The following is a 12,366-nucleotide window of genomic DNA, read 5'->3' as shown; positions in this document are numbered from 1 at the left end:
GCGCCGAAATCAAATAACGCAAATGAAAGCATGTTGGCTACAGAGAGAGAGAGAGAAGTTTAATGATACGAAATGCTGAGAGGTCGGCCTGAGGTATATTCCTCTAGCCAACTACTCGGCATTGGGGGAAGGGGAAGAGGGAAAGAAAGAGGTGCATGATGGGTGACGATGACGATAGAAGGAAGATGTAGAAGATATGGCAAGCAATTTGGCATGCTCAAAGTCTGCAATCCAGGCCAGTAATTTTTAAAAAGTTCAGTAATGCCTGGATGGCCTTCAAACTCGATTGAGCATCTGGCCAAGGGCCTAAAATAACATCCTCCGACAATGGTGCGCTGTCGAGACGCGTAAGGTCGTTGTCCAACCTTTCACGCTCTTCCACGTACTTAGGGCAATCACAAAGCACATGACCTATAGTCTCAGTCACATTGCACACCTCACAGTGTGGAGACTCGGTGCGTCGCATGAGGTGCACGTATCCGCGCGTAAACGCTACCCCAGCCTTAGTCTGTGCAGAAGACTGGCACAGCTTCGTTGAATTTTCGGTGGTAGCCTAAAATTCATGGTAGGGTCCAATCTCTGGAGTCGTCTGTGGCGATTATCCGGATTGTCCCAGTGCTTTGCTGTCAATTTTCGGATGACACTGGAGAGAAAGAAATTGAAAGCAGTGACTCTCGCTCTTCGCTTCGGCATCGGCCAGTTCGTTGCCCTGTATACCACAGTGACTGGGAATCCACTGAAATGTGATGTGGTGGCCGTTTTCTTGCGCTAAAGTGTAGAGCTCGGCAGTTTGAAGAGCCAACACTCTGTAAGCGCTTTCTTTCAACACCACTCTAAGTAGTTGAAGAGCCGATTTTGCGTCACTGAAGACTGTCCATATTTGAGGAGGCTGTCGCGAAATATACTGAACGGCCTCTCTGATTGCCACTAGTTCCGTAGATGTTGTAGTCGTCTTGTTATACAGACGAAACCGTCGAATGACTTGATGCGCAGGCACGACGAAAGCCGCACCAGACGCATACGAAGAGACCGATCCGTCTGTATACACGCTCACCGAGGAACCATATTCTTTCGACATATATTCAAGTGTTAAATGTCTGAGGCCGACGGTAGGTATTCGCGATTTTTTAGAAATTCCGGGAATGGATAGACGTACCAGTATTTTGGACATTACCCATGGGGGCATATGTGGAAGGTCAGCCGGGGCAAAGTGTGCTGGTATCGCAGATTCTTGGCATTTAACGGCTCTTGAAAAAGTGGAGTCCGGCCGTATATCGTGTAATGTCGATAAGGGATGGCGTCCGTGACGGCAAAGCAGTCGCAGGAATACTCGAAGACGTTCGCATCGTAGATAGACAGGTAAAGGGGTGACGCGAGCCTCCTCAATTATTCCGTGGGTTGCGGTGCAACGTGGAACACCAAGACATGTTTTCAGCATCTGTGCCTGGGCACTTTCCAGCGTAAGCAAACATGAAGGGCTCATACTTGACAAAATTGGCAGACTATACCGAATGTATCCAACGTAGAGAGCCTGGTACAGCCGGAGTATCGAATGCTCAGATGGACCCCACTTCATACCGGCAAGAAAGCGAAAAACTTGAGCAAGCCCAGTTAATTTTTTCTTTAACATTGCCACATGTTTCGACCATGAAACACCGCGGTCAATGACAACGCCTAGGTATTTGTGGTGGGTGACATATGGGATGGCATTTCCGTTGATCATAATTGGATACCAATTCATAAGCTTCCGTGTGAACGCTATCGCAGCGCACTTGTCTGGGGCCAGTTGCAGTCATTGGCACTGCAGGTACTGAGACGTTAAAGAAACAGCTCGCTGCAACCTGGCACGAATTTGCGGTCGCATGACTGCGGATGCCCATATGCATATGTCGTCTGCGTAGGTACTGATGCGTACTGTATCAGGAATTATTTCCGCAAGGCCAATAAGGGCAACATTGAAAAGAGTCGGGCAAAGAACTCCTCCTTGAGGCACTCCACGGACCACAGCGCGTCTTGTCGTTTCGCCATCATTCGTGGACATGAAGACTGTACGACCATCTAGGTAATTTTCAATCCACATGTAGAGACGGCCGCCGATGCCTAAATTACTGAGGACATAAGAATGGCTTCGTGCAGTACATTGTCATAAGCTCCTTTTATGTCTAAGAAATCTGCTCCTACAAGTCGGTGGCTACAATCGAATGCCTACTTTGGGCACCTAGTGTCGCTGCCGAGGAAATATAAAAAAAACACGTGAGGCGCATGCTCCACAGAGAACCATACGCATACTGCTCGGTATGAACCAGCGAGACGAAAATTTACGGAGAGGTTGCGCTCAAGTTAACGCGTTGCAATACGTCGAGTCCCCGTAGTGATGCCGGCGAGCGACCATGCATTGTTTCTTTTTCTCGTCTGCTAGCCAGAAAGTGTCCAAAACTCTGTCAGGCGAAAATCCACTAGGCCAGAGAAAATCAAACGCGCATCGAAGTGCGCCGCGTGGTGGCCGATGCAGCCCGAGAAAAATGCATGCGCTCTGGCTCGTTCGGCAGCCCGCGGGTAGCGAGAACAAAAAAGAAAAAGCGGCTCAATGTGTCCTCGCGAATAGAAGTCCAAGCAGAAAAACAAATAAGAACGTAGTTACGTTTGCTGGCTTTAGTGTCATGACGTGGATGCTTTGGGGCAGGTGAAAAAAGTTGATATTCTTTTCTGGGACATGGCGGGCACAAATGAACCATCACAACGCTTCGTCTCATCGGACCTCGCTGCGTGCTTCGTCAACTTGTCTGTTAGTGTATTGATTTGACTTCTCTCATTGTATAGTCTCATGTACAACTTTAGAAAAGTCAATGCACCTTTGCCCTCAAGTGTCTATAACATTAAACCCACCTAGTTTCGGCTTTGAAAATCTAAAGTACGACTTTGGAAATGTCGATGCACCTTTCGCATCAAATGTTTATGAGAACTTTGTACCCATCACGTTTCAGAATTGAAATCCAAGCGCTCCCTAGACTCCGCTGCCTCCGCGAGATGCCGTGACGAGATGCCGTGACGAGGGGGGGGGGCTGAAGCCCCATAAGCCCCGCCCCCCTGGCTATGCCTCCTGACCCTGTGGCACTGGTGTTGTGTGCAAAGTTCCACTTTCTTGTGGTAAAGTCTACATTGGCCAGACTGGACAGTGCATCAACGTACGCTTCAAGAACACCATACTTTGCTAAAGGGCACACCCAGCTGTCATCTATCGAGCCACTGTCGCATTTGTGGTTGAGCACCGCTTTTCGATAGGACCGTCATCGTTATGAGGCACAGAGAGCGGCATACACGCGAGAGAGGTGAGGCTTTTCACATCATAAGCATTTGCACGAATGCGTAAGTGAACCCTCCATCACTTTAACATAGGACAGACTTATCTCTCAAATCAGGTTTAATTACACGTGATGTATGTGATACTGTTGAACAAGATGTTGGTTTTAGTTGTTGTTTTTCCCGCTCTGGGGCAAAGCGTTGTTTGTATTGACCACGTTTTTGCATCAAAGCTTCAGTCGATTAGGCAGCGCCTGTGATCGTTTCTTCTTTTTCGTCTTTGTCTAGCTGTTGCGCTGACAGATGATGAGTATATTAGAATTCGCCCAGTTCTGGCTACTTGTACTGTAAATAAGATCTATAATATTGTCAACACCTCGACGACGTAGTCGGCACAAAAAATGAGTCAGTCGTCAATAGATTTCCCTCGGTGTAGAAGAGCTTAAGATAGTACGGGGTGGCTTTGCGAGTATCTATCGTTCAAAATAAGCTCCCATGATCTGACGTCATCTTGACATTCATTGATACTAGTATCATAATTATGATCGTATCAGGATGCGCTGAATTCAGGAGACCAGCGTAGTTCTCGCGACGGCCCAGCGCTCAGCAATAGGAGTGCCTGCATTCTTCGCGATCACCCGCTACACACCTTTGCGTGCTCGCCGAAAATCACATTCATAAGACCAGACAAAGAAAAAAAAAGACGAAAGATTCTTTCATGAGAAAACAAAAGTCTACTTCTTAGACTACTTTGTAGACGGCGCAACAAATTCCTAAAGGATAGGGTGCCTGTCAGGAATAGGCACCGGTTTCGTACACATATTCATTGTTTCCTTAAAATAAATAATTATTTAAATTATGGGGTTTTACGTGCCAAAACCACTTTCTGATTATGAGGCACGCCGTAGTGGAAGACTCCGGAAATTTCGACCACCTGGGGTTATTTAACGTGCACCTAAATCTAAGTACACGGGTGTTTTCGCATTTCGCCCCCATCGAAATGCGGCCGCCGTGGCTCATTGTTTCTTGTATCATTGATTTGTGCTATATGCTTTCTTCCATGTCAGTTTGCAATGGGTAGGAAACATTGTACGGGTGAGAGTAGGATGTGAAAAAAGGAGCAATAGAATCATAACCTATATCTGTGGAAAATTAGGACTGGTACGCAGGTGTGCAGACAAGGGAAGTCTACCGAGAAAAGCTAGACTGTCTGCTCCTACACACTAAACATTTTAACACCCTTAAGGGTGTAAATCAGTTTGTCGCCAGACGAACACCCTAAGGGTGCTGTTGTCTACACCCTACAGTTGGGGTGCCATTATAGCACCCTAGAGGAAGGGTGTCCAGCAAAATAAATTTAGGGTGTAGGGGTGCAAGTCCATATTAACACCCATCTATGTGGGTGTTGGAAGGGTGTACACCCTTTTATTTCTAGTGTGTATGGAAGGCAGGTTCGGCAGTACACGCCTTCAATTACTACTATGTACAGCGATCCACGCTTAACTCTCGCGTGTGTCCGAAGGTTCAAGTTCGGCTACCAAACGCACCGTCAAACAGCCGGCCTTGAAGCTTCGATGGGCACACACACGCACCTATATGTGTGGATCACATTACATATTAGTAATTCACGGTGTATATTGCAAAATCTGTCTTCGCTGCACAGATACAACCTAGCAAATGTCACTTTTCAGCATGTATATCAACACCAACGGTTATCACGATTTCCAGATCCACATAACATGCAACGCAGACTGGTACAATATATGCTGCATTTTCAAGAAAAATGTAAATATATTTATTGCATGCTGCAATACAGAGTACAAGATATACATAAATCACAGGAAATATAAACATGCACAATCACCAAACACATCGGTAAGTACAAGAACATGTACATTTCCCACAAAGGTATCTAAACTATATGTATTGATCAAATCTGTTCTTAGAGAAGAAACTATGTATAGCGGCACTGAAAGAGCACGAGTTGACCTCGCAGTGTTTCGGGCCACATGAAGGAATAAATTTACAGTCTAAGGCTCAATGAACGAAAATTCAAGTTTTGATGCCTTGAATAAAAAAGGGATATTGCAAAGGTGAATTAGGGAAGCAATTGAAATGCAGAGCAAACGCACAAGACACCTGTTATTTTGTAAACTAATGTAATCGCAAAGCATTATGAAAAGTTTGGAAAGTCAATATAAGCAGAACTTGCCAACATTTTTCGGACTGAAACAATACTTTCCAAGCGGAGACGTGCTTTAAGTGAGGCTTAAGCCAGCAGCATTATTGCTAACCTTCTCTTTCTAACAAGATTACTTGAGCACGAAAAATATGTAGAATTTTTTAGTGCCTACATAGTTTGTCCTCTATTGTGAAACGAGAGTTCTCTGTGCTAAAGGTGCGGTGTAGCAGATTTTCTAACTACAATTCCAGTTTCTATAAATTTTTGTCTTGTAACCCGAAGGCACTGGTACATATACAATATGTAGTTTGAAAATAGGTTCTTTTCTTACTATAAATCAAGAGTGAATATTCCACATTTACTATTGTGTGGGTGCAAAGTGCAGTAGAAGGCCTGATAAAAGCAAACCACTGTTGAGTGAACGATTTTGCTGAGCACGAAAGGTGGACAGTATTTTAAAATACATAGTAAATTTCTAAATTATTTGCACTTAGATGCAATAATACAAGATTAGGGCTTGCTGTAGCATGTGAGTATGCAAATTAGCAAATATGGTTTAATAAAATAGCCATACTCTGGTTACTAAAAGAACACAGGCAGTCATGTAAAAGTTCAAGTTAAATATCACACTGTTAACATTTGCCAGCAAATGGTCGTATCAAACATTATGAATAGACTGAAAAAGGTGCTTCCTTGGGATAGTTGGCAATTAATGAGAAAAAATTACGTACAGCGTGAATTGCAAGGACTGCGAGAGACGACACACTGCGCTGACTTCCAATAATATTTTATTGCGTTGCCACATTGTGTGTATGTAAACAAGAGCGGGCATGCGCAGAATATGAGTCACAAGGGGCGTCTAACAGCAAGTCATTGTACTAAGCACGTGGTCACCTGAAAAAAAACAATTTCTATCTCAAGAAGTACAATACTTCACTAGGGTCAGCGTGATAGAGGGGGCACTAACGCACACACTACCCAGTTTTCAGGTGAAATTTGCTTCTATAGTTTCCCGGATGACTTGTGTCTCGCTAAAACTTCCGTATCTTCAAAGAGGGGCACGCAGCCAGTTCCAGGGCAATGGATGCCGAAGTGGCCTTGAACAGTGTTATGGACGTTATAGTGCACTCTTAAACGATCATTTAGGCACCCGCCTGTCCGTCCAACATATTTACTGCCTCAAAATAGGGGAATATGGTAAACCAAATTCGTTGCACATATCGTAAAACGTTTTCTGTGCCCGACAGAGCAAGTACTCTGACGCAATTCAGGCGCGTTTACACACTTACAGAGCTTTGCCAGATTTTCCGGGGTTGAGAAAAGGACTGTGATTCCTGGAGGTTGCCAAATCTTTTTTAGCCTATCGGAGACGTCAAGCACATACGGTGGCACTGCGAACCGATGTCTTTCAACCGGCTGGTTCCTTGACTGAACAGGCTCATCACGGTTTGTGCCCCTCAGAAGCTGTTCCGCTATGGCTGAAATTAAGGCCAAAGGGTAGTCAACCCTAGAAAGGCGATCAACCTGTGCAGCAAGACTATGTTGCATCTCGTGTGAGCAAGATTTATTGAGGCTGTTAAGGATGCAAAACTTTTAATACCTCATTTAACGAGGTTTGAGTGTGCAGAGTTAAAGGGCAAGAGTGACTTCTCGCTTCGAAGCACCAGCCTCAGATCTACAAAGCGCGAGAAATTATCAATGGGGACCTCATGCTTTAGTTGTAGAGGCTTTCTTAAACATCTCCAAGACTCCCGAAGCAGCAGGCTCGAAAGCGTGATCAGTGCAATCAATAAATACCAGGTAGCCATTTACAAACCTGCACACTTTGACAGGAGATGCATCTAGGTGACCTTCAATATCGAAATCATGAGCTAGATAAATATCACATAGTTGTGGCGTGAGGCATGATCCTATACAAACACCATTTATTTGTATATTGTGAAGGATCATGCTTGGCGCCGCCACTGATATTTATCTAGCTAATCATGATTGAAACATTCAAGGTCACCTGGATGTGTCTCACATTGTCAAAGTGTGCAGGTTAGTGGACGACTACCTGTTATTTATTGATTGCACTGATCACGCTTTACAGCCTGCTGCTTTGGGAGACTTGGAGATCTTTAAGAGCTGCAGCCTCTAGAACTAACAAATGAGGTCCCCACTGATGATTCTTTGCGCTTTCTAGATCTCACGCAGTGCCTTGAAAACAAACAGGTGTGCTAGTGCTTTGAACCGAGAAGTAAGAAGTCAATCTTGCCCTTTAACTCTGCACATTCAAAGCTTGTTAAACGAGGTATTCTGAAGTTTTGCCTCGTTAACAGCCTCAATAAATCTTGCTCACATGAAATGCAAGATAGTATAGCTGCACAGGTTGATCACCTTTCTTGGGTTGGCTACCCTTTGGCCTTAATTTCAGCCATAGCGGAACAGCTTCTGAAGAGCACAAAACGTGATGGGCACAGTCAAGGAACCAGCCGGTTGAAAGACACAGGTTCGCAGTGCTACCGTATGTGCATGATGTATCCGATAGGCTAAAAAAGATTCGGCAACCTCCAGGAATCCCAGTCCTTTTCTCAGCCCCGGAAAAGCTGGCAAAGCTCTGTAAGCATGTAAACGCGCCTAAATCGCGTCAGAGTTCTTGCTCTGTCGGGCACAGAAAAGATATTGCGATATGTGCACCGAATGTGGTTTACCATATTCCCTTGTTTTGAGGCAGTAAATACGTTGGACGGACAGGCAGATGCCTAAATGATCGTTTAAGAGTGCACTATAACGTCCATAACACTGTTCAAGGCCACTTGGGCATTCATTGCCGGGACTGCTGCTGCATGTCCCTCTTTGAAGATACGCAAGTTCTAGCGAGACACACCTCACTGATTGCACCAGGAAATTGGGTAGTGTGTGCGTTAGTTCCCCCTCTATCACGCTGACCCCTAGTGAAGTCTTGTATCTCCACAGATAGATATTGTGATTTTTTTTCGTGACCATGTTCTTAGTACATTGACTTGCTGTTAGAACACCCCTTGTGACTGCCTTACATTTTCTGCGCCCATGACCCCTCTTGTGTATAAACACACTATGTGGCAACGCAATAAAATATTGTTGGAAGTCAGCGCAGTGTATGTCATCTCTCGCAGTCCTTGTCCTTCCCACTGTACATCATTTTTTATACTGCACAGTGAATATTAATTGATTAAAAATTAGAAAAATATAGTACACATCTGAGCTGCAAAAATGCAATTGATGCAGCAAATGACGTTTAGCTTTCCAAAAGAAAAAAATGTTCACGGTTAACCACGAGGTGCAGGGACTCCATTCTCTGAGCATCTTGACCAATAAATGCAGCGCATGGCAGTGCTGGAATCTTGCGTCCTGCATTAGCAAAATAAGAAGAGAATCATGAGAGTTCAGTCTGTGCATTACACATGTACACTGTGGAAAATTTGATAAGGCAACAAGCTCCTGAAAGTAACAAACTTAATTAATGTGACTGGGAACAATGCACAGCTCAGGCAACTGGGCAAGACAGGCGAAAGGTAGGAGAAATTTTTATTTTGCAAATTTAGGAATTGCATTTACTGTGAACACTAAACCACTATGTCACTTTGAATACAAGGCACATACAGCAGCAAAAGCATATAAATTTACAGTAGCCTTTTTACCATAGAAAATAAGAGTGAATTAAATTTAATGACACTACCAATGACATCTCTCAACATACATTTGTCCAAGAGTGTGTATGTGACCTTAATATAAATTGACATGAAATCTGCAACGGGATATGGCAACCTTAATTACGGGATGTGGCACATTAAGAGTGACATGCACAAGACATTAAAAAATGGCTGTTTTTACACAACATTATCACACTAGGAGACAAAGAGTAGTTTTACAGAGAGTGCACACAAAATGAAAATGAGGGAACCCCGACTGGCATTCTCATTTGCCCTGCAATACCTGCATCCAGCGCAACAATCTCCAACTCTCCAATGCAGTTTATTAGACCATTTCTGTATACTGAAATTTATTGTGTATTTCTTATTTACTAATTTATTAAGAACTGACATTTCGGCATACCTTCCTTGAAAATTTAGCATGTGTTAACTATTTTCCTTAGAGCAGGCCCCTTTCTTTCAATGGGTTAGCTTGGCGATATGGTGACAAGTAGTATTCCCAAAGATCATAAATTTAAATAAACTTATGATCTTTGGGAATACTAAGTTTGGGAATATCATAAGTTTAAATAAACTTATGATCCTTCGTCATGCTCCCACTTTTTACTTCATGCTCTAAACTGTGATACCCCTCCTAGGCAGTTTATGTTATTCTGCGAATACATACATGGTCCTTCTTTATGTAGCCTCTCAACTAGAGCCTGAAATTTCTCGTCTCCTAAAAAAATCATCTTTACCACCCGAAATATATTGCACGGTTACCCCTCATTGGGGGGGGGGGGGATTGTATATAAGTGTTCATATTCAATGAACCTCAGAGCCACAACCATTTTTCATCCTGTGTTGCCACTACCCGCATGAGTCGCTATGGTTGTAAATTGGCTACCCACCCTCTCCCGCCTAAAAGTACACTTTTCCACATGGAAAATCACCACAGCATTGCATTTGATTGAATGAGTCCTCCTGTGCATGTTTTTTTTTCTCGTCTTGTAATGGCTAGGTTCAACATGGTCAAGTTGTCTGAAAACTGCCAAGCTCCAACCAATACTTTGTGTAGTTTCAAAATTATGAAACATTCATTTTTCAAGACTTGTCCCAAATTAAGAATGAGGCAGATTTTCATGATGCAAATGAGGAAAGGTTGTGCTTAGTGACAATGATAGGCCTACTATATCCTGCAAAACTGTGTGAAATGACATATGCTTGCAATATTCATGAGCAGCTAGCTCAGTACAAGAAATAGGCGCAATGCCTATGGAAATGTTTTTTAACACCCATGAGAGGTCCCAGTTTCTTGTAATTTCTTCAAATCCCTTGCAGTCTAGATTGCAATCCGGCGCATTTTGATATTGTATTTCAAATAAAAACAGCTCAAAGTTTAAGGTTTTGAGAATTATACGGGATTAAATTAAAGGTAGCAGAGTAATGCAACGAGCAAATAACAAGCTCATTGCATAGAGTAAAGAAATATTCCTTTCCTGCAAAAACATTGGTAGCAGGAAGGTCATACGAAATTAGGACTGAATGCACAATAAAGAATATCATGCTGGAATGCTCCAGTCTGTGAATATTCTTGCACAAAGAAAATCCTCATTATGAAAGGCCATCAAGTGTATGCTTTGGATCAGCAGTCATACCTGCAGTATGCAGTACAATCGGCAATATTTAAAAACACACACAACTGCACATAATATCAAGCTTAGGCCGCCAAGGAGCCTCAGAGTTTTAAATTATAACTTGACTTACTATATTAAACTTTACACCTATATCTACTTACAATGTTGTCTTCCCAACTGCTTCCTAGAAGACCCCAACCATCTATCTGCCTGAAGGCGAATGCAAGTGGCTTGCTCTTGATGGAGGGCACCAAGGCTGGGCATTGTGAAATTGCTGCTATCATCTGCATGACCTGCGAGAAACAACGCTCTAAGTTCAAGATAAACAAATGCTATTAGAATGAAATACAAGATCACTGTCAATGAGCGTCGTTTTGATTTGCACGAGAAAAGCAAAAAATATGGACTTTGTGCTGCTTACTGAAAAAGAAGCAAGCTTCCTTCCAGATGTTGCAGTCATGCATTAACATTGTCACACAGCTGCACGTTTGTATGCTCATATGCTGCTGTCGCTACTCTGCCAGCATGCTTTGCATCGCTTATTATTTCAAGTTATATTGATCATTGTGTTTTCTTCCCAATTTTTGGCAAATAGCACCAGCAAAGAAGTAGCTCACTTACACACACACTCCCTTGTGAGGAGCGAATTCACATACACGCACGCATGCATTCACGCGCGCGCACACACACACACGCACACACAACAAATACACAAGCCTCTACCACATAAGCAGCTTCCCACGCTTGACACACTGCATTTTTTATCCTTTGACACTCCTACTGCTAAGGCATAAAAAAGACTTCGTGTGACCAACCCCAAACTCCTCAACCTACACTTCCAGCTTAAACACTTTCTCGAGAGCCAGGACAAGCCTTGCAGCTTCCCCAGTTCTCCAAACTATAGTTACGAATTTCAATAGGGCTATAGACGACAGCTCTCGAAGGGCATGCAAACTACCAGGAGAGACCTAAAGCTTGCATATGATACCTCTAAAGCACAACAACACGCCAAATTTTCAAAATTCATTAGAGCTCCTGAAGACAATTGCTATATACGTAGGACGTCTCGAATAACCTGCTGTTCACAATTTCAGCGGTTGTCTGTATCAACGGAAATGTGGGCTAATGGGAAATTCACGTCTTTAAGATCAGAATTAGTGTAATGGTGGAACACACTACCAGATTTCTTAATCATTTATTTATGCTCTGGATGTAACGTTCCCTTTAGAATAACACTCAAGGATATCAATTCATTAGGGCAGAGGAGGGAAAAAGGAGGAAGCGTATACCTGACGCCTTCCCACTGATCCTCCTGAGAAACGGCGCCTCATACAGCAGTTGTCCAGGTTGGCTTGAAACCAAACTCGGGTTTCAGGCGGCAACACTCGCTGCACCAAATTGGATGAGTTTTATTGCGAGTAAAACTCTACCGGCCTTATGCAATACATATGCACGCACACAAAACGCACTCGCGCGCACACAAATATACGCACTCTCAAAGCGCAGACACAAAAGCACGCACGCGCACATTGATAAACACAAACAAGCACACATACATGCAGGCAGACACGCTAACACGTGCACGCACACACAG

At 43.6% G+C, this 12,366-nt stretch overlaps 1 long non-coding RNA gene across 1 annotated transcript; it reads right to left on the bottom strand.

Annotated features, from left to right (window-relative positions):
* Positions 1 to 8,479: 8,479 nt before the first annotated feature.
* LOC142571856 (uncharacterized) lies at positions 8,480 to 12,366 on the bottom strand. Its single transcript, XR_012825965.1, has 3 exons — positions 12,062 to 12,366; positions 10,934 to 11,065; positions 8,480 to 8,854 (listed from the first exon to the last, which is right to left on the bottom strand). It is a non-coding gene; the product is annotated as an uncharacterized LOC142571856 (long non-coding RNA).

The sequence above is a fragment of the Dermacentor variabilis genome, chromosome 1, assembly GCF_050947875.1.
Source record: "Dermacentor variabilis isolate Ectoservices chromosome 1, ASM5094787v1, whole genome shotgun sequence".
Classification (NCBI taxonomy): Eukaryota; Metazoa; Arthropoda; class Arachnida; order Ixodida; family Ixodidae; genus Dermacentor; species Dermacentor variabilis.
Note: the sequence above shows the minus strand (reverse complement) of the source record. Positions and strands in the feature narration are given on the sequence as shown.